We start from the raw sequence: 23,343 nt of genomic DNA, 5'->3' as shown, positions 1-23,343 counted from the left end.
GAAGGCTTTGAGGATGGTTAAAAACTCAAAACGACTTAGTAGAACCTAACAAGAAAGTTATATTGAACGTTAAGGTTTGGGATAAGGAGTGTTTTTTAAAAAAAATTCCACCTGGCAAAATTTAATTTGATCTAATATAAGGTCAAAATAAACTCTAGAGTTAATGAAGTAACTGAAAGTCAAGAATGAATCTGAATTATAAAATAAGATCAGTAATTTATACTTAGCTTTAGTGGTATCCAAGGCCAGTATCTTGGAGGACCACACTTAAAAACTGCCAGGAAACTTACAAAAATGAAAAATCAACTTTCCATAGGAGTGCTTTGGAGAAAAGCACACACACAGGTAGTTTGCATCAGCTCTGCCCTGTGCTAGGAAACTATATCTTTGATTTCATGCTCATGGAAAATACATTGCAAAATTAATCATATTGCTAAATATTTCATAACTATGGAAAATATCTTTAGTGACTTACTAACTTTCAAGGTGCTTGGTGTTGAATAAAATGAAGACTGGTCTGAAAGTGAACCTACAGGATTAATTATCAATTGACTATCACTCTATAAATAAAATAATTATAATTGGTGTAATATATTGGCAGATAGATGCAACAATACAAGAAAATGAATCAACTGTCTGTCTGTGGCTACATGTAACCTTGGCTGAAAATGGCTAACCTCATGGTCCCCAGAATTGGCAGGAGTTAGTATATGATTCTAAAAATATTTTATATAGAAATTGCTTACATAGTTATTGAAGCTTGTAACAAAATTTTGTTTTTAATTACTTTTACAATGTATTCAAGTAGCACACAAAACTTCAAGATGGAATAAAACCGGAACACTAAGGAAATACAAACTGAGGACCCAACATTATTTTAGGCAGCACTAGAAAATTGCTAGAATCACATGGGACAAGTTCTAATAAGTTTTAAAAATAATGTATTTACTTGCAATATGAAACATTTTTTAAACACAGATAAACACAATACTATTTAATAACCTATAATGTCCTCATATAATAAACTCACAAAACATAATGCAATTTATTCCTGTACCAGCAATTTTTAAAATAACTATTTTATCTTACTGAATATGTTTTGGAGCTGAGGAAGTTGTAAGTTACATTTAAAATTAGTCTTTGTACATTTCAACATTCTGCAAATGATTTGGAAATAAATCAAAAAGAGTATGATGCATCATTAGATTCCCACCAGCAGTTTATTAATTTATGTATAATTATCATTTGCACAAATTATTATGAAGGAAATGACAAACTACCAGTGCTCAAAACATATTCTCCTTACCTGATAAGAAAAGAGAACTGTAATTCAAATATTTCTAAATGGGAAATCAATTACAATTTGTTATTTCAAATTATGCTTTCTTCCACATTAAAAAAGTAGAAAATCTCCAAATAAGTATGTATAAAAATAATTAAGAACTAGACATCACATACTGAAAATAAAATCTGTGTCTTTAAAGCATAAAAGTATACAATGTTTCATCTTTTCATTCAGAAATGAAGGGTGGGATGGCAATGTTTTAAAATGTTCTCTATGTTCCTTACTTAACACACACAAAAAGCATTGATCTTTCAATTTCTCTAAGGCTCTTCCACAAGAAAAACAACATAGTCAAAGCAGATCAAATAACTAAGGGGCAAATGCAAGATGGCTGTCACTTAACGCAGAACACCTAACAAAACTCAACAGCGATATTGGAAATTCCCAAATAGAAGATGCTTACCATCCTTGTTCTCAGCTAGATACACTTTTTTTGCAAAGTGGTTTGTCATTGTTTAGCATTGTGTATAATGTGTATAATATTATAATACTTATCATGAAATGAACGCACCTTTGCCTTCACACATTTACCTTCCCTTCTCTCTTAAATAAGATTTCTCAGCATTTCACTAACACAGTTTTACTGTTTCTACTTCACTTGGCTTCAGTCCTATCTTTAACTCCTATTTATTTATTGGCACTCGGGGCCCAATTTTGCAGTAACTCCTTACAATAACTCTTCCAGGTCTGAGATTTTATTTCGAAAATCGGTTGAGCAGGCCAACTTTACTAGGCATCTGTCACACTAGATACCAAGAGAGAACCATCGAAGAGGAGATACACAAATAACAGCTCACATTTATTGAGCACCTGTTAAGTGCCACGCACAACAATCAGTACATTACATGCATTGCCACCTCAACCCTCATGTCATTACAATTATAAGGTGGATGAGAAATCTAGCTCATAGTGCTGTGAGAATTAAACGAGTTAATATTATGTAAACCACTTAAAAGAGACCTTCTTGCCCAGTAAGAGACCTGGGTTGTATTCTTGTTAGCTACCATGACTATCATCTCCATTTTAAAGAAGAAGTAACTAAGTTCCATGCAGGCTATGTAACTGTCTTCTGTCATACTTCTAGTAATTAGATATAGGAATTTTAAAACTACATTTATGTGATTCCCGGTACCACAAAATTAAACTTGTGCCTTTAACACTTAATTGTGTTTTACTGTCTCCTCCTAACTTGAATCTCTATATTTATCTTATTTTAGAATGAAGAGGAAGTTAATATGCTAAAAGGTCCTAAATAATCGCCAAGAACTGCAACTTTAATATGTAACTTAATGGACCCCAGATTCATCAACCACATGAAATAACAGGACAAAAGAGCTCTAACTGCCCACAAGTTACTGTCCTCAAATCAAGATCACCCAGAAAATGGTAAAATGAGGTGACCAAGAGAGACTGTAATCACAAACTGTCAACAGAAACCAGATATTCACAGCTTTAAAGACTGCCTCATTGTTAATTTTTGTTTTTCTTTCTCAGTTCAGGATCCCCTATCCTTTCATACTATAAAAGACTAGGTTTTACCATATGAATTAATTATTTTTTTCCTCAGTTTTCCACAATACCTTTTTGTGGTATATGTATCCTACACTATGGGGGGAAACTGGGAACCTTCCTCATTTCTCTCCCTCTCTCTCTCTCTCTCTCTCTCTCTCTCTCTCTCTCTCTCTCTGTCTCTCCATTTCTGTCTATAGAAAGCTAACTATGATTATTTTTTAGTTAGCTGATTCATGTTCATAGTTAAGAATGCTAAAGCATGAACATGTTACACAGCAACAACCAGCAGGTTAGTAAATTTTTTGTGGGAACTACCCATATGCTCACATTAATTAGGAATAGCTAGTATCTTTACAGCAACTATTCTGATCAGCTACAAAATTAGTGTTAGCCCAAGGATACTAAGGAGTGAACATTTCGAGAGCAGCCGCTGATCTAAGGTGGCAATATCTTCACTTCTGTGAACGTTGAAATGGCCATCCTTCATTTACCAATTCTTCTGTAAATCTGCAGGCACATCAGGTAATCACAGTAACTGGTACAATGCAATAACAGAGAGAACTGTAAAATTTACTGCCTCCATCTGGAATCCACTACTAAATGTTGTTTCAAATTATTCCTCAGTGCTTTGAAAGTGTTTAGGAAAACAGAGGTGAAATGGTGATACGATCTTTTAAAGAATCATCTTCTAACGTGCATCTTTACATCAGCAAATAAATAAATAAATAAGCCATAGGAAAACAAGGCCTTAAAAAATGAAAAAAGTTATATTAAAACAATTATATTTAGGTTCCGTGTATACACATTCATAAAACTAAAGATGTATTATTCTGATTTGATTGGTAAAGTCAGTTAGACACAAAGTAAAGAATCAAACTTAAAGGACACAGGACAGAGACTGAAGACCATTGTTAAGAAGGCAATGAACACCTTTACTCTAATGAAGACCCAGGGCAAGTAAGAGCTCTATATCAGTCTCAGGATTTATACCTAGAAAAATTCTAATTCACTTTATTCTCAATAAAATGATAGACCTATCTTCACAAAATAAACAGACTACAAAGTGGTACTGGGTATTTTAAATACCAGTTGCTTTATTTTTATTTATTTTCTTTTTCTTGAGACAAAGTTTTGCTCTTGTTGCCAGGCTGGAGTGCAATGGCGCAATCTCGGCCCACTGTAACCTCCACCTCCTGGGTTCAAGAGATTCTCCTCCTTCGCCCCGGCCGCCTGAGTAGCTGGGACTACAAGCATGTGCCACAATGCTCGGTTATTTATTTATTTATTTATTTATTTATTTATTTATTTGTATTTTTAGTAGAGACGGGGTTTCACCATGTTGGTCAGGCTGGTCTTGAACTCCTGACCTCAGATGATCCACCCGCCTCAGCCTCCCAAAGTCCTGGGATTACATGCCCAGCACCAGTTGCTTTAAAGATGAGGAAGCTGACATTCAGAGAACTTAAATGACATGTTACAGACTTTTATTAATGGCTTTATCAGGACTAAATCCAATGCTCCCCTCAGTCCCATAATGTAGTACTATAGGGAATTATTGCTATGACGTTCAGTGACAGAAGTGCCAAGAATTTATATTTCTTTATATAGTAAAGCCCCTCAACCCCAACCAGTTCCTCTCCCCAGAGGAACTCACTTTTAATTGTTTATTAGCTCTATAATAGAACATTTAAATCCCAGTATCTTTATGGATCATGATGACTCCACAGAGAGTGGCTGGAATATGTGGAAATCTGGGAAGTACACACTCATCAAAGCATAATTGCATTTTTTTCCTCAAAAAAATTAAAGCATACTTTGACCAAGCAGACTCAAAGTAGTTTAGCCATTATCTAAGTCACTTCACATCATATTCAGAACTTCTCTGTATCTTTCCTCCTAATGTAGTCATTATTCCTCGTGTTGGTTATCGTTGTAACTTTAAGGACTGTATCAGTGCTATTTCTTATATCAACTATAGACATTATCTCTTGACTCCTATTTTGTTATATGCTACTCTTCCAATCCCTAACATTTCCTTCAACTCTCTCCAGTCCCCATATCTAATTCCTAACCTCAGCCACCTGTATGTTTATCGTGATATTGTCAGTCTTGATAATAACTGCATTTTGTTCTATCACCAAAATTATCTTCCACATTTTAAGTAAGATTGACTGAAAATCAATCAAAAGATGAAAGTCAGTAAATACCATGTATATTTAATTCAAAAATATTATTCATGTTGGAGCCAACTAAAGTCCTATGGTTATTTTGCTTTTTTGCATATTTTGTTTTTCCTGACATTTCTACTTTTTTCTTTGTACATTTTTTGTCTTTTTAAATACTCCTTAAACATTACATATTCTATAATTTCTCCTTTTTGTCCCAAATCCTCCCACCAACCAAACCCTCCATTTCCTTATACCAATCCTACACCAGGTTGAAACAACACAATTTGTTCACCTTCTTGGACTACTTCACATAGCTATTATGCCATGTCTTTCTCTTTTTCTTAACCATAGTTTGCTGGGGTTCAACCTCAAGTAACTTTTCAAGAAAGGTTATATTTAAGGAAGATAACCTTTGTCTTTTTATGTCTTAAAATGTCTTAATTCTACCCTGACACTGGATATTTTGACTGGGTATGGTATGCTGAGTTGTAAATCATCTTTCCTCAGAAATTTGATAATTATCCTCAATTCATTAATGCTTGCTCTAACTGTATTTTTTGCTTTCTTACCAGACTTTCAATTAGTTGGAAGTCATGCTTCATGGAGACTCACTGTGACTCATATTTTCCATCTTGTTTCATTTTTGTTAGAATTGACAGATTTTCTCCATTTAATTTACAAATTTTCCCTTAAAATATTTGAAAATATTCAATTTCCAAAAGTTTTGCCTGCTCATTTAGTGTTCCTTTTCTGTATTATCCACTTGTTTTACGAATGCAATATTTTCCTGGATTCTTTTCAGAATAATTATAATATATAATATGTATATTATATATATTATATAACATTTGTCTCTTTTATGGTCTTCTAATTGTGTGTTTCTTGCAAAGTCATTTTGTTGTTACTGGTTTCTTTAACTTGGTCTTTTTTTTTTCATGTTGCAGACATTTTAACATTTTTGTTCTTACGTTATTTCTTAAATGTCTGTGATCCTTGATTGCTGTTTTATATATTTAAGAATGAAGGAATACCAGCCTGGGCAGCATAGTAAGATCCCCCATTTCTACAAAAATATAAAAGTTAACTGGGTGTGGTGAGACGTTTCTGTAGCCCTACTTACTTTGGAGGTTGAGGCAGGAGGATTGCTTTAGCCCAGGAGTTTGAGGTTACATGTAGTGAGCTATGATCATGCCACTGTATTCCAGCCTGGGCAAGAGACCCTGGTTCAAGGAAAAAAAAGTAAAGAATATAAAGGAATAGAAAATGCAGATCTCTGTGAACCTGAGTGGGTCTTGTGGACTAGAAGACTTTGCTTTAGGGCAAGCAAAAAGCTGACCTATCAGGCTTACAGGCTGTAAGTGCCAAAATAAAAGGGGCATTGTTTTTCTAAGACCCATCCTTAGTTGCCCTTGCTGTCCCTTGGCAGTTAGTATATGTTAAGAGTGGATAGTTAGGTGAGCGAGTAAGAAAAACTTACTATAGAGATGTTTACACAGAAAGTAGAGTTGTGAATACAAGGCTATTTCATCTATACATGTTTGATAAATTATTTTGTTTTAGCCCCAGACTCTCATTTCTGTTCTCTACTTTTTTCAACATTATTGAACCTCATCAAGCCTCTGGGGCCTTAATATGGGCAGAGTGAATCTCCTCAACTTCAAGCCACCAACCCACTTCCCCCACTCCGCCGACCTCCCACTACATACTAGGCAGTTTCCTTTGCCTTGCTTTATTCTCTACAATTTGTAACAGCTTTATAATTTTTAATCCCTCAGTTTAATGCTTGAATTAATGAGTTTTCAGGAGGTAGTTTAGATAAAAATAGTTCTTATTCCTTCCTCTTAAAATGGATACTCATCTATTGAAAACTAAGAAGCTATACTTTAAAATGTCTAAAATGAAAAAAACCCAAGAGCCAACAAAATTATTACACTGTTGCCTATCACCATAATCACGACAGTAATAATGTTCTTCAGAATGATTCAAATAAGGATCTCTGTTGAGATAGATATGAATTGCCCATCTGCACAGACCTTAAGGTCCACAGGGTAAAATTGATGCTACTGATTTCATGTTCAAAATGCCTTATATTCTGTTCTGTTTGTGGGAAATGAGAAAACTGATGAACATTTGCAAAAAAAGATTAATTGAAGTTCAAAATTATTTGAGATAGCTGCAAATATTTTACATTTGTGGAGGTTAGTTTTCCTTACGAAAGGAATGGAAATGATGTATATGTTATCCCACTTGAATTAGAATTTTATACAGATAATAGGAATTTGTGCATTGTAGAAGCAAAAATGGGACTATTGTTGTCTGCAACAGCAAATGATGTGTCTCATAACTAGCAATTCAATGTGTTAATTCAGCTGTGCCATCCAATTACCTACAATTCATCTCAACATTAGTGTACAACAATAAAAGTATTTTAAAAATCTTTGACAAAATGTCTACTCCAGGTCATGAAAATAGGGGAAATACTATCCGTAAGTCTGACAGTGGGTACCACAGAATATAAATTGTTAAAATTATTTATCACAGTCTATCAATATCACAATGATTTTTGATGTGAAGTCAGTAATCTAGCGTTAATAATGAAACATACGTTGTTTTATTTTTAAAAAGTCTGACCAAGTAATGTGAGAATCGTGTGGCAACTGAAATTGGCATCCCCTCAAATAACACGGCACTCCTTTGGAGCTATGGCCTGCCACCTGTCAACTGACCACTGGGCCCAAACACACAAATCTAAAAGGAGACAAAAGTAATGAGATGCAAATTTAGTATCCCCATCCTCCTGTTAAATGACCTAGATGCAAGAGCTATAGTATCGCTTACCTTTTCAGAAACTAAATGATGAACAGCCTTTTTTTATTTCCTTTTTTGTTGTTTGTTTTGTTTTGTTTTGTTTTACCAGAATCAAGGACATCAATACATAGTTCAGTCTGGCTACATGAAGATTTATTAAGTCATAAAAGAAAGACAACTTAAAGTGAAAAGCACCATGAAGAAGAATGGAAAGAAGAACAAAGAAAAAGATATGGGGCAAAGAAAAGAACACTGAAAATAATAAACACAGTATTTACCTTAAGAAAAAAATAAAAAGGTATGCTTAAAATCTATAATATATGAATAAAATCTGCACCATATTCAGTGACAGACTGTGTCTAATATTTTTCAGGACAAGTGATATATAATCCTATTTGAGACTTAATGATCAAGAGAATCAAAGAAATATAAGCCTCAGGAATCCTGGTGAAATTTGCTACAAGAAAAAGAGAAAAGATGGTATTGAGTCTTGAAAGTAAAATAGTTAGTAACCCCATAAACCCTTAACTCATTTACAGAATTGGAAATTGCATTGTTTCTAAATGCTGATTTTTAACTTTTTTTTAAACCACACAAGTGGAATGACTCATTACTGGCGGTTTAGAATTCAAATAATCTACATAATTTAATCAAACATCGGTCTAAAATAAAATTTATTTTAAAAAACACTAAAGAAAAGCCATATTACGAGATTATTTTAGTGCATTAAACAAAATATTAAATAACAGAAAAGGAGAAAATGTACTTTCTTAAAGATTAATACATTGGTTTTCACAAGTGATTATAAATTACAAATATTCCATTTTATACAAAGCTTACAAAATTATTAAGAAAAAATCCATAAATTTAGGTAGAATTTCCCCAATCCTGCCATAAACATGAGTATTTCCTAATGTAATTTAAAGATCTTATGAGGAGCATTATAGGGAAATAAAATGTTTCTTATTTAGTATAGTTACAGATGTAAATCTTAGTTATGTATTGAAGTATATATGGTTATTCTGTTATGGGTTGAAACAAACAGCTATTTCTTTTCCAAATCTGTTAATATTCTTGTCTGCAACACTATGTAGTAGTGATTATTAATACTGGTTTGGTCTATGTCTAATTAGAGGCCAAGTCAATGATGACACTACCTGAGGAAAACCACTCTGATTTTTCCGTGTTTATTATCCCATTCATAATTATATTTATTTCTTCATCTGGTGCCACAACTTCTAAAACATAAACTTGTAAAAACATTTCCAACTCTAGAAATACCAGCTTTTATTCCTTCACTTTCAAAAGCAAAACTTACTCAAATAGGGAAAAGACACAGAAATCTGTATTCTATTTTCAATTCTGCTACTTCAAGTTTTGTGACTTAAAGCACGGCTGGGATCAGTGGCTGATGCCTGTAATCCCAGCACGTCGGGAGGCTGAGGCAGGAGGATTACTTGAGGCCAGGAGTTTAAGATCAGCCTGGGCAACATAGTGAGACTCTGTCTCTACCAAAAAAATAAAAAATAATAATTATCCAGACATGGCAGCACAATCCCGTAGTCCTAGTTACTTGGGAGGCTGCGCCAAGGGGCTCAAGGCTGCAGTGAGCTATAATTTTGCAACTGCACTCCAGCATGGGTGACAGAGGGAGACTCTGTCTCAAAACACACATACACACACACACACACATACACACACACACGTAGGTAGTTTTAATTATTTCATCAAAATTGGCATCATCCTTGCCCTTCCACTGATCTTCTTACACTGGCCAACTTACTTAACCTTTCTGTGCCTCACTTTCCTTGTCTCTAAAATAAGGATACTAATAAAATCAACTTTTGAAGGTCTTTATGATTAAATGAATCAGTATCTGCAAAGCACTTAGAACAGCTCTGGAGCATAGTAATTGCCATGTTTTGTTAAATACATCTGTTAAGTGATATACTACAAGCAGATTAGTTGTTTGAAATGTCACTGCACCTCAGTATCACATAGGAAAATGTGTATAAATAGATTCTGTGGATCTATCCCAGTTAAATGAGACTCTGTATCAGTGGGACCTGAACACCTGTAACTAAAATAAATAAATAAGCTCAAGGTAATTTGGATTTACAAACTGCTTTGGTAGAAATGAAATTAATGTCTTAGGTCAATTTAGCCACATTTCACACACTCCACCAGTATTCTTTTCCTCTTTGATGGCCCAAATAGAAACTATCTAAAGCAACCTGGGATATAAAAGCAACCGCCAGTTTTACAAAAGCACTAGGTAAACTTGCTTTGCTTTCGCCAAGGCAAAGTAAAAATGGAACAAACTGATCCCTACAGGTTGGGATGTGTATTTTGGAGGAAGGATGGAGAAATTAGCTCTGACAAGCTCTTTTTGTCATTGCCCAATATTCATTTCCAATCCCAGGACACACAGTGGCACCATCTTAGTGTCAGTAAATGGTGGTTAGCTACCCAGAAGGAACAAGTCATCCCTACGAACAAGTCATCCCTAGGAACAAGTCATCCCATTATGAAAATGAGTACAATGTGGAAAAATGTACAGGGAGCTTAATTTATCCTCTTTAAATAACTTTTATTTTGAGATTCCGTTCTTTCATGTTATTTGGTGTTAAAATGTCCACTCTTATAAAATTGTGATGATCGAAGTAGACTTTTTAAATCATTCTTACTGTACAAAAGAAAATAATCACATAAAGTTTACCATTTGATTTTTTTAAATTATTAGTCAGTGAAAATGTTAGACTGAGAACTATTAGATTATTGGCTTCAAGGCAGAATAAACTAGTGTCATCCTTGACTCTCACACATATGAGCTATGTGATTCTGAGAAGGTAAGGCCTCATTTATACAATGGGAACAGTAACATACTATTACTCATATTGTTGTTACAAAGATAAAACATGTTAAGACCTGCCAGATGTTTACTTACCACAGTACAAGTACAAAGTAAACAGCCAATAAATTTTAGCCACTTTACCAATTTACAACCCAATACACCATCTTAACTTCTTCATAAATAAGTTGGAATGGATATAACTTTATATATATTTCATTCCATTTTTCTTTCTTTAAACTAATGGTTGTATTTCACTGCGGTCTTGATAGTCATATAAATCTCACCCTCTCTATCTGAAACTAATTATATAATAATAATAATCTTAAGAGGAAATTAAGTCAGTTATTGTGCTTCTAAGCTACATAATCCTCCTCATATGTCAAAATCCACTTTATTAACCAAAAAGATGTGCTTTGCTTGTAATATCAAGGCAATTAATATAAGACAAGAGACCAAGTTGACATTTACTACTATCTTCGAGATGTTATTTGGATGATTTTTGATTGTGCTATGCTTTTAAATTCTTCTTTCTGTTTACAGTGGCTACTCACCACATGCATTATGTTCACCAAAGTGTCAACAAGCAGATTAATCACACTCTCCCGAAAATGTTGTGTAGGAGCTTAAATAAGATTTAAGTGACAATTCAGTGTAGCGGAATATATGAAACAGAGTCCCAATTAATTTCTCTTCATGTTAAAACCTTAACATGATATATCTTGGACAGCCCCCATCTATCTTAACAATGACCACATCTTTAAAAAATATGAAAGAAATCTAAGTGTTTATTATGGACATTGTATTTAATTTTCTCACATAGTCTACAAGACGATAACAAATATATTCATATCTATGATAACAATAGTCATTCTTCTCCCTACATCCCTCTCAAACTATCTCGAGAGGATTAACCATTAACCTGGAACAATTTTTAATAACTGATATTTTGAATTGCATTTGAGTTCATTTCTGAAGGGCAGGTAATTATGGTACTGTAGACATTAAGAGAGGGCCTGACAGTTCATGAGGACTCTAATTACAAGAACATTGAATGAAGTTGAGCCCTTAAAGGAAAAGCATGTCTCCCAACTTTAACTTACAATTTAAATTTTAGATCCCATCAATCTCTGTAGTGACAACTTTTAAAAATTAAGAATTTCATTTAAATGTATAAGTCTAAAGACATACTAAAAACAGCTTGAAAAGCTCATAGCTAAAAATGAATTTAGGGACATGAGAGCACACAGTAATCAGAATCACACAGATGTCTTTAGCCACCTGTAATCATTTCTTGGTAATCAAGCTAAGACCAATTAAATGTATTATAATAGATATACTACACTGAAAACACAGACCAGGTCTAAATATGAAATCAAGAAGAAACAAATATCAAGTGATTAAAGTCTGTTCAGTTTGTACTGCTCCTCCTAAAGACTAGAGATAATTGTTTATAATGCCTCAGATGGATGACTATTACTGAATTAAATGTATTCATTTTCATAAATTTCCTTGAAAAGCTAAATTTCACAATGAAAAACCAGACTTTTCAAACACAGGTATGCATATATTTGAATGGCAGAAGTCCTTCAACAATGTGCCTTCAGATAGAAATTGTAAACAGAAGTCTAATCTGATAAAATAATAAATGGTTTATCAAAGCAGACAGTGCCAGATCTTTAAACGTGATTTATGTTTTCAAACATATGCTTAGCCACTGTGTGTGTGTGTGTGTGTGTGTGTGTGTGTGTGTGTGTAGTGTGTGTGGGGGGGTGCTGTTAGAAATGTCATTAAATAGGTTGTCAAAATAAACATGAGTATATATATGTAGGTCTCGATTTGATGTTTCACATGTGTTTATTTTGATGACAAGAGCAGACGGAAGGATTTAGAACCAAAACCCAGTTTAAATCCTTTGATAATTAGGCATATGGTCATTCAGACTTCAAAGCAGTGATCCTGTTAGATCCCATTAGATTTAAGATGTCCACATGTTCCTACCAATAGGGACACAAATACAAGAAGGTAATGTACTAAGAGTCGCTGTCAAGTATGTGTTGTTTGTTGCAAGAGGTTTCTATTGAGAATATCATGTCTAATAAGGCAAATTAGTTAAAGGTCATAACTATATGAAGTGTCCATTTTTAAAAGGACAATGAACACCTAACAGAGATATGTAGCATCATAATTTATTTTACACAGTAAAACTTAATTCTATTCATACTTCATTCCCAATCATTTTCTCAACTATTCTTATTATTCACAAACACCAGGATTCTCTTCATCTGCCCATTCAGAAAGAATAAAAATACCCATTTGTTACTTATCTCACCCCTTTCCTAAAATCCCAAAGTTTTTATAAGCTGTACAAGCTCTAGCTCTACTACATGAAAATGTTCCTGTTACAACTACTATTTCTAGAAATCAAGTTGGCATGATAAAAACATTTCACTCTGACATAACCATTCAAGTTGAAATGACTGCCCAGTAAGTTAAAAAGTTAAACGCATTAAGTTAAACCTGTAAAACAAATAGAAGGTATCTCAAACAGTATCAGATTTTCCACCTTCACTACATCTTTACTATTTTAAATATAAAAATTGGGTAGAGTATCAGATGATTTGTAAATAATATTTTTAAAGGAAAATTGCTTTGAACATGCTCCTGCACCATACTCATGGTAAATTACCAACTATTTTAAGAGGTGACTAGCATATCATCAAAAAAGTAGTATTGCTGCCCATGAATTCCTATTATTACTTTGAATTAGGAGGCATTATGTTTCCAGGTACTTTCGGAAATTCTCATATTCGTGCGTATCACACATCTCATATATATATATATACACACACACACACACACACACACACACACACACACATACACACACACATATATGAAGCAGTAGGGGAATCCATAAACTACTTAGGGTAAGTGATTCAGCTTACAAATCAATATAGCCCCGAAGTATTTTAAGCTGATATATCTGTTCTTCATATTAAAAGAGAGAACTTTTCACTTGTTAGAAACCACATGAAAGTATTCACCCAAAAATGATGCCATGTCCCAATTTACTTTCAGGTAAGGAGGTTGAGAGATGCCACATTTCAGGGTCTCTACACTCATTTCTTCAATTCCGCGATGACTGTGTTAAAGAACACCAGCCAAGTTGTAAACTTGCAAAAAGGGGCAAATTCAAGCAATAACATGAACTACAAAGAAACAGAAGACTCCTGTTTCAAGAACCCTTCTACTAGTTCTCAATTATCATTCATAAAAAATCTAAATGAAACTTCCCAAAAAAGGAGTGGGGACGTGGAATTCAACTGTCGGCTCCTTAGCACAGCTGGTAACTTGGAAGCCTATGATTCACTGCATGCTAATCAATCAACAAGTTTTTATTAAGCGCTTACTAGTTTCCCGACACTGTCCTAGGGACTACATATCTGAGACAGCCTCCATTCTCACATTCCCACTCGGGACTTTCTGAACTAGAATTAATCTATACCAACAGCACCCTACAATTCCTTTGGAAAAGCTTTCTATTCTTCCTCTCCAAAGCGGATCTGAGATATAGTGCCGCTACTTAAGCAAGTAGCTTAAGCCCTGGAATGGGATAAGCATCACAGAAATGGTGAAATAAAAGCATTTATTTAAACTAGCAGGAGCAGTCACGAAAATTCTCCATGGAATTGAAGGTGGATAGTGGCTAAAGGAAAGACGTGAAATCCTGGTTTGTAGCAAACAGTGCAGAAAAATGCACCTTTTTAATGTTCAAAGTCTGCCTTAGGCTATGCAAATTCTCCAAATCTATCCAATTCCTAAATCAAAGGAACAGGGTTTCAATATGAAGGTTCTTACTCTGCAGGAAACGAGGGGAAAAAAAAAACATAGAGATCGCGGGAGGGTGGTGCGGGGGGAATAAAGATGAGTAACGTAATGCAAAAGTCATTCATTGAGGAAAAGGAAAGGATGCGGGTAATACAAGGAGAATGATCCCGGAAGGTGAGAGGTCCAAAAGTAATTAACGAATAGGTAGACCTTACTTTTCAATATTCTTGAACCAGCAGGTTTCTTTAACACTAGAGGGCATGAACGCTAATGAGACAGAGAGAGAGACAGGGAGACAGCGAAAGAGAGACAGAGAAAGAGAGAGAGAGAGAGAGAGAGAGAGAGAGAGAGAGAGAGAGACTGATGAAAGGCAGCTTTCACATAAAGCTGAAAATACTCAAGGAAATCAGAAATTTCAAGGGGACTTTGGCAGCCAAGTTCCTTTAGCCTTGCGAATAAAACCTCTATGTTGTTATGCTGTTTCAGGGAAGGCTGACCACGATCTCTCCAAGGAAACCGCTTTCCTAAGCACTGAATACATAGTAGTTTAAGGCAGGCATACCTCAGTCCCCAAAAGCTCCTCTCCTCTGCTAGCAACACCTTTGCCTGAAGAAAGCTCCCACCCTTTCGAGCATCTATGTTAGCCTGTCCACTGTCCGTTCTCCTGCAGCTGGCTATAAAGGTTGGGGAGGTAGACTCTGCTTCTGGAAATTCAACTAACCATAGTCAAAGAATCGGGTATGCGGGAGGGGCTTGCGCAGCTTTCGCTGTCCGGAGTAGCAGCCTCAGTGCGCTCAGGTTCCCTGCAGCGCAGCGCCCTCAGACCCGGCGAGGGGAGCCTACCGCGGCACCCTCCACTCTACGCCTTGCGTCCCTCATTCAGGTCCACAACAGCCCAGACAAGGGCAGGCCGTCTCCTCCGCGTCCCCGCTGACCCCAAACAGGAAAGTCTCTGCACCTGGAGATGCCCATTAGATGGGTCAGAGCATGCTCCCCTAACCAAGACGCTTCAGGATCAGGGGGCTCGTGCTCGGGAAGACGGGGCAGGGAGATGACAGAGGGAGACAGAGACAAGCTGCGAGAAGCAGACACAGAAAGAGAACAAATGCTGCAAGACGGAGAGATAAGCGGAAAGACAGATTAACAGGGACACAGACATCCTAAGAAAGGGGGAAATATAGAATAAGGGAGGAAAAAAAAAAAAAAAAAAAAAAAAAAACAGCTACATGGCCGGAGAGTGTGGACTGAGGGGACCAAGGCTCAGAAAGAGAAACAGAGGCAGAGACACACTTGGTGAGAATGAGAGGCAGGAGGACTCTGAAAAAGCGAGGCAAAGGGGGCAAGATAGGAAGGCAACCGTCGAGGAAGACACCCAAGACCTAGGGAGCGCCTGGTGTCGGGTCGAGGAGAAACGCCCGAAACGCAACCGGGGCTGCCTGCAGCTGGTGCGAGAAAGTTGCCTGGGCTTGGAGGGCCGAGTCACCGCCGCCGCGGAGCGTCACCAGAACGCAGAGGGGGCCAAAGCCCCCCCCAACTCAGCGGGGTAGCCGGAAAAGCAGAGCAGAAGGTGGGCGGAGGCAGAAAGTTCCGCGCCACGAGGTCCTCCCGCAACACCTGCAGCCGAGGGCGAGAGCACTCGGAGCTCCCGGGAGGCCGCCTCGCCAGGTCCGCCCGCGCCCCTGCCTTTGCCCTGGGACCGGCCCGGGTCGCTCGCCTCCGCGCCCTGGCACTCGCCGCCTGGACTTTGCGGTACCTAGCCCCGGGACTCCGGCAGCCCAGAGGGAGCTCCTCCCAGACAATCAAGAGGAAAAGAGAGGAAGCGAGAAAGAGACGGGGACCTGCTATCGTGGCCAACGATCCCGCGAAGAGGGAACGGCGGTCCACGCACGGGATTCAGCCTCCGATCAAGCCCAGCAGGCGCCGGCCGGCCGCGCCGAGTACGGGGCGCGCCAAGCCCGCGCTCACCTGTGAACCCGCGCGGTCCGCGAGCGCCGCGCTCAGGCCCCGGCTCCCGCTCCGCCTCTCTTCACACTTCCCCAGTGAGCAGCAGGGAGCCGGCTCCGGCCTCGCCAGCCCCAGAGAGGGGCCCTCATAGCGCAGCGGCGGCTGAAAGGCTCCTCGATCGCGGGCCAGAGCGGACGCCGGAGGCGAGGAGGCGCCGAGAGCGAGCGAGCTGCTAGCACGTTGTCACCTCAGCAGAGCGCCGGCCCGCCGCCGCCTGGTCACTTCGCCCCGGCCCCCGCCCTCCTCCCACCCCCAGCCCGCCGCCTCCTTCCTCCTCCTCGCGTGGTCCCCCTCCCCTCTCGTAGCCCCAGCCTGGAGGCCTCTCACTGGGCTAGTATCATTTACGTAACCAGCACCCCCAGCCTCCTCCCTCCCTGCTCCCGCTCCTCCCCGGGCTGGGGCGGTGCGCACCGAGCGCGCTCCAGCTGCTCCTGGAGCAGGAGCTTCTGCGATGTGCACAAGTCCCGCGATACTTGGCAGGCACGGCCCCCAAGAGCAACCGTGGGGTCAACTCCTCTCTCCGGAGGGCGCCTCGCGACCCCTGGCCGCCTTGGGGCCCCACAACGTCTAAGCCGGCCTGCGTGCACCGCGTTCGCCCAAAGCACCAGGAAGCCTCTTAGAGGGGAGCTGGAGGATCAGAGATTGCCCTCGGGGAAAGCGCCGGCAACCCCACCCTTGCCGTCGGCTCTCCAGCGGAGAGATGCTGCGGGGTACTTGAGGCTTCCGCGCCCTCCGCAGAAAGGACGGAGGTTGGCCCCTTGTTGGTTACAGTATCTACACCCTGGCAGGATCCTAGTGTTCTGGTTGGCGGTGGCTACTGCCACCGAACGCACTGTAAGAGTACTGGGAACACAGAGCGCTTCCTTGTAGCTCTCAAATTTTTATGAAGCGGTAAAGCAAAAAGTGGGGCTTTGAATTCCTTTCTCAGGCAGTTAGGTATGGTATTAAACACACACTCACTCCGAAGTACCTGGACATTTGCATGTCTAAGTTAATGTGTAGTACCAGCACCCCCATGGTACTGAGTTTAAATACATGTGAAGATTTTGGAACAGTGCCTGGCACAAGGCAGAGACCTAAGACACAGGCATTACCAGCATCTGAAAGACTTGGGACCTGTCCCCCACTGCCATGGGAGAGGAACTTTTCTAGGAAATTGGGATTGCCGAGTTCAAGTGCCTGCTTGGCATTTTATTCGCTGTGGCTCTTGGCTAGTTTTGGCCCTTCGGGTGTCAGTTTTCTTGTCTGTAAGAACGGCTGACAGGGGTCCTTTCTTCTCACAGTGTCACTTCACACACAGATGGACATTTGGGTTGATTCCAAGTCTTTGCTATTGCACTTCACATGTCTTATAGGATGTTTCTGGCAGAATTGGGGGAGGATATAACGGCTACATAAAAATATTAAGAGCCACGTTTGACAAACATATGATACTATTAATCATAATCTAGTATGTCAGTGGCATTCTTGATGATACTCATGAAAGGCAATTTCCAGAGATATTATCTTTATATCTTTTCATGAGTCAATTATCATTTAAATTTCTATGTTAATAACTGTATTAATATCTCCTCCTACATTGTCCATCCTGCCGTACTGTCAATTATGGAGCATTTACCAGAGATGCTTCTGTGCATGTGTGAGTACACAAGGTCCCACTCATAACACTCTGGAATTTCTCTCTACTGCTCCCTCTAGTGAATGACAGTCCTAACATCAGGTCACTTACCTCTACATGGCATACTGAGAAAAAAAACTGTGAAGCAGGTAAAAGATTGAGGTTCTAATGCTGATACAGCTACTTACTAGTCATATGTTTTTTGAAGACAAGCCCCCATTCTTACGTTTTTCATCTCTTAAAAAAAGGCGGCCGCGCGCGGTGGCTCACGCCTGTAATCCTAGCACTTTGGGAGGCCGAAGCGGGTGAATCACGACGTCAAGAGATCGAGACCATCCTCGATGGTCTCGGGCTAACACGGTGAAACCCCGTCTCTACTAAAAATACAAAAAAATTAGCCGGGCGTGGTGGCGGGCGCCTGTAGTCCCAGCTACTCAGGAGGCTGAGGCAGGAGAATGGCGTGAACCCAGGAGACGGAGCTTGCAGTGAGCCGAGATCGCGCCACTGCACTCCAGCCTGGGCGACAGAATGAGACTCCGCCAAAAAAAGAAAAAAAAAAGGCCCAATTCCATGTTGCAATCTTTGTGATAATATTTAACTTAGGCAAGAATCATAAACTTGGTAGAAGTTATTTGGGTAATTGGATATTTACATAGTCCCAAAGTATCACCCTAGAAAGTATTGGCTTTTGGTGCATAACACACCATTCCAAAACTTATTAGCCCCAACCCATAAACATCTATAATTTCTCAAAGCTCTATGGGTTGTCAGGTTGGTGTCTTCCCTGGCTAGCTCAGTTGGGTTTAGAGACCTAGGATGGCCTCACTCACTTGTCTGATGTGGCATACTTATTAGTCTTGAGGGTATGGGACTCAGCTGCAATGCTTTGTCTTTTGTTTAATCTAGGCCATCATCCTTCAATAGGCTAGCAGTAGTCGTAGTTGCAGGGCTCCAAAAAGCAGCAAGGAAGTGCAAGCTCCAATGTGGAGCACTCTGAGAATCTGTGGACGTACATTTGCTATTGTCTCATTAGCCATGGAAGTTACATGACCCAAACATAGATAATATAGTCCATGTCTTGATGGGAGAAACTATAATGCCATATTTCAAGGAGAATGCATACACAAATAAAAATAACTTGAGGCCATTTTTATAACATACTATAGATCCTTAATTACAAGGGAATAATAAATTGCATGTAGTGAATAAATCTGGTAAACATCACCTTAACCAACTGACCAAGGTTAACGTCACCAATAATGGGACCAAGTGATACCATGAACCTCATGATATGATGTACTGAGAAGTACGTAACATTATCTATTTAGGATTCCAGACCAAAAAAATAGATAATTGAATGTAATCGTGAGAAAGCAAAGACAGGCTCAAATTAAGGAAAATTCTACAAAATATCTTGCCTATACTTTTCAAAAATGTCACTGTGATGAAGGTCAAAGAAAGCTGAGGAAGTATTCCAGACTAATGGAGATTTAAAAACTATGACTACTAAATGCAATGTGTAATCCAGAATTGGATAGCAAACTGGGAATAATATCTATTAATATGAAGAGCATTATTGAGATAATCTAATTCAAAATATTAATAAAAACTGTAACATCTGAACTGTAGGACTTTTATTTATAATAAAATTAGTTTTATATCAATATTAAATGTCCTAATTTAATTGTACTGTGATCATACATAAGAAAGCCCTTGATCTTTAAAAGAATAATAAAATATTTTGAAATAAAAGAACATAGAGGTTGTAAGGTCCAGAAATCCTCTAGAGAGAATGATGAAGCAAATGTGGCAACCTTTTGTAACACTATTGGTAAATTTTGGTGAAGGGTATATGTTAATTCTTCGCAGTAATTTTGCAATATTTCTTGAAGTTTCAATACTTTTCAAAATCAAGTAGTTATAATTACTTACCTCGCAAGAATAATAACCATAACAATTTATCTGAATGAGTGTTGAAAGTTATTAAAAAGTCTTATTTTTTCAAATAGAAAGTTAGAAATTTATCTTTAATCAAAGTGGAGCTATTGCAAGTATTTGCTTAGATAAATGGAAGACCAATATTGTACAATTCTTGGCTATAAGGTCAATATAATGGCTACCAGGCCAGTAATGTCTATTGGCCAATTCAAGGCCAAAAGGACTTAGCTACAGAGTATACTAAAGACAGGGATATGAGTTTAGTAGCTACAATTGTCTATTATGTGATTAACCAAGGCCCTCATTCTAAAGGGAAATAAAGGATGAGATAGTTTTATCTTGCTGAAATTAAATTACCAGGTTTTGGCAAATTATTAGGAATGATGGATAAAGGAAAATGTATTATATAACTTGAAGAGATTAAGATTGGATGAGTAGGATGATGAAGATGTCATTATTAAGGGAAACTGAAAGCAATAACTTTAATTTCTAAAATGAAATCTAGTAATATTTTCTTCTAATTATTTCTTCTAATTATAACATTTCATTGATTTTAAGAAATTGTCTAAAATCTGTAACATGCCCTATAAGAACCTTTATACTCTGGGGCTCTGCTTACCTCCTTTGTACTTACAGTGAGCTAAGCACTGCAGTAGGTGTTGAAGACAAAGAGGAAAGTAAAGACAGCCTGCACAAAACTTAGGGTTCAGTCATTCATCCCATGAATATACATTGAGCGCTTACAGAATGACAGTTATTTACTAGGCACTGGGAATACAGCAGTGAACTAAGGCTAAGGTTCACTGCTGTATTTCCAGTGCCTACCAGAGAGTAGAAGAAAATGCCTAGCACTGTCTAGCAGTAAGAAAAAAAATATAGATCCTGCCTTCATGAATACTACATTTTGCTGAGGTATGTCCTAACCTAAAGGTCTGCAGACCCTGGACCACAGACCTATACTGGTCCATGGCCTGTTAGGAACTGGGCCTCACAGCAGGAGGTGAGGGGCGGGTAAGCCAGTGAAGCTTCATCTGTATTTATAGCCACTCCTCGTTGCTCACATTACTTCCTGAGCTCCATCTCCTGTAAGATCAGCAGCAGCATTAGATTCTCTTAGGAGTGTGAACCCTATTGTGAACTGCACATGTGAGGGACCCAGGTTGTGCTCCTTATAAGAATCCAATGCCTGATGATCTGTCACTATCTCCCATCACCCCCAGATGGGACCATCTAGTTGCAGGAAAACAAGCTGAGGGCGAGGACTCCCACTGATTCTACATTATGGTGAGTTAGATAATTATTTCATAATATATTTCAATGTAATAATAATAGAAATAAAGTACCCAATAAATGTAATGTGCTTAAATCATCCTGAAACCATCCCCTCTCCCAGTCTGGAAAATGTCTTCCACAAAACTGGTCCCTGGGGCCAAAAAGGTTGGGGAGTGCTGTCCTAACCAAATAAATAGGTAGGTGTGTATTTATGTCAGGTGCTAATAAATTCTAGATGAAAATTGAAACACGCTAAGAGTTGAGCTTTTCAACTCATGTACCACAAATAGTTTATAGATATGCCATAATATATCGATCACTACACCCATCAGCAGTAGCCAACTAGTGTAGCTTCAAGTTGCTAGGGCCCATAATTAGATAGCCTTGGTCATAAGAAATTTGATAAGGGCTTCTTAGAGAATGGCCTGCATGTTCAGTTCAAAGTATAGCCCATTGTGGGTGGGAAAGCGAGGAGGTTGGGCAGGAACTGCTAGTGGGTATAGCTCCAGCTAATAACCCAAAGATTTAGCAACATAAAGATTAAGTAATTCTATTTCATATATAGTTGATTTGTTATTTTAGTGGTAGCCATGTCAGCTGCAGATTGGCTGTTCTTATAATACATGGGCATTCTTCATATTCCAGCTTTATCATTATGTTGAATAGATATGATAAAATCCATGTATAGCCACAAAAAATGTGAATCAATTAATGAAAGAAAAGTAGAGATGATATATTTTAAGTAAGATTTTAACTGATGTAAATATTTGGTCATAGACGCAAATGTTTACAATCTTTCTCACCTATACTTGTGCAAACAAATTTTCTCATCATTTATGATGATAAACTATTATGCAATCATTTAAAATGTCACAATCAGTAAATAATATAGCTACTTCAAGCATAAAATCTTTTGTTAAACTGTTTAGTTTATGAAAGCAAGATCTCATTAAAAGTTTTAAAGTTTTATTTGGAAGTCTTATGATTCAATATATCTTCTTATTACTATAGGTTTGTAATAATAATTTCATAATGTGAAGAAAGTATAGTTTTAAGCTAAACCTTCTACTAATACACTCAAATTTGCTCTAGTTTATCTTATGATCCATAAAGCCTTATATCATTTGTCATTTGCACCAAACACAGTGGCAAATTTGCATTTTTCCATAACGGTGATTTGTATATATTTTCTCCACTATACAGTAGGATATATGAGAGCAAAAAAAAAATAGGTTTATTTGTTTATATGGGGAGGTGGTTATTGTACCTTTATTCAAAGCACAGTGCCTTTCGTACAGTAAACTCTTGTTGAATGGATAAATGAATCCAACCATTTATTCATGAACAGTTAAATCTTTCCTTTAAGACTTTCTGTTTTGATCTTTCCTTTCCCCAACAGACCTTTTCTCTCCATATTTGAATTCTTGATTGGGCAGTAATCACTCCTGTCAAAGAATTAGTAAAAAACAACTAATTTTCAGCCCACAGTGATATTTCAGTACCGCGGAGAGCAACAAATCACTGCCAACAAAAGTTGTGGTACTGCCAGCCTGACTATGTATGCTATTTAGTATTCGTTGACAGAGAAAAGTAACTACATAGAAAGTAGGACAATATGGTAAAGACTTATGTATAATAAGTCCAGAATTCATAAACAGAGATAAGTAAGTAGGCAGAAATCGGGACAATGTGGAAAAGTATTGGCATTCAGTTATGGCAATGTGGATTTGCTGCTTTGTAACTTCCATGTATTTCTGCAAATCAGAAGGCAAATATGAAGTAAAATGTTAAGTGCCATCAGTAATCAATGTAAGAAGCAATTACACATACACAGTCTCTCAAGATTTTTTCACTTACATATACCATATGGTCATACCTCTTTTTGAATGTGAATCCTTGGAAGGCAGAGACTGTATCATTGCTTCACAGGACTGAGTACAATATCTGGCACATAGTACCTGGTTATTCTTTCATTAAATATATATATATATATATA

At 38.0% G+C, this 23,343-nt stretch overlaps 1 long non-coding RNA gene across 1 annotated transcript in view; it reads right to left on the bottom strand.

Annotated features, from left to right (window-relative positions):
* LOC108531762 (uncharacterized) overlaps positions 1 to 16,763 on the bottom strand; it is a 77,477-nt gene extending 60,714 nt beyond the window's left edge. Inside the window, exon 1 of the long non-coding RNA XR_001886271.1 lies at positions 16,354 to 16,763. This is a non-coding gene — a long non-coding RNA (uncharacterized LOC108531762). The remainder of the gene's footprint in view (positions 1 to 16,353) is intronic.
* Between the last annotated feature and the right edge of the window lie 6,580 nt (positions 16,764 to 23,343).

This window comes from Rhinopithecus bieti, unplaced genomic scaffold (assembly GCF_001698545.2).
Source record: "Rhinopithecus bieti isolate Rb0 unplaced genomic scaffold, ASM169854v2 scaffold_9973, whole genome shotgun sequence".
Taxonomy (NCBI): domain Eukaryota; kingdom Metazoa; phylum Chordata; class Mammalia; order Primates; family Cercopithecidae; genus Rhinopithecus; species Rhinopithecus bieti.
This window is presented reverse-complemented; position numbering and strand designations above follow the sequence as displayed.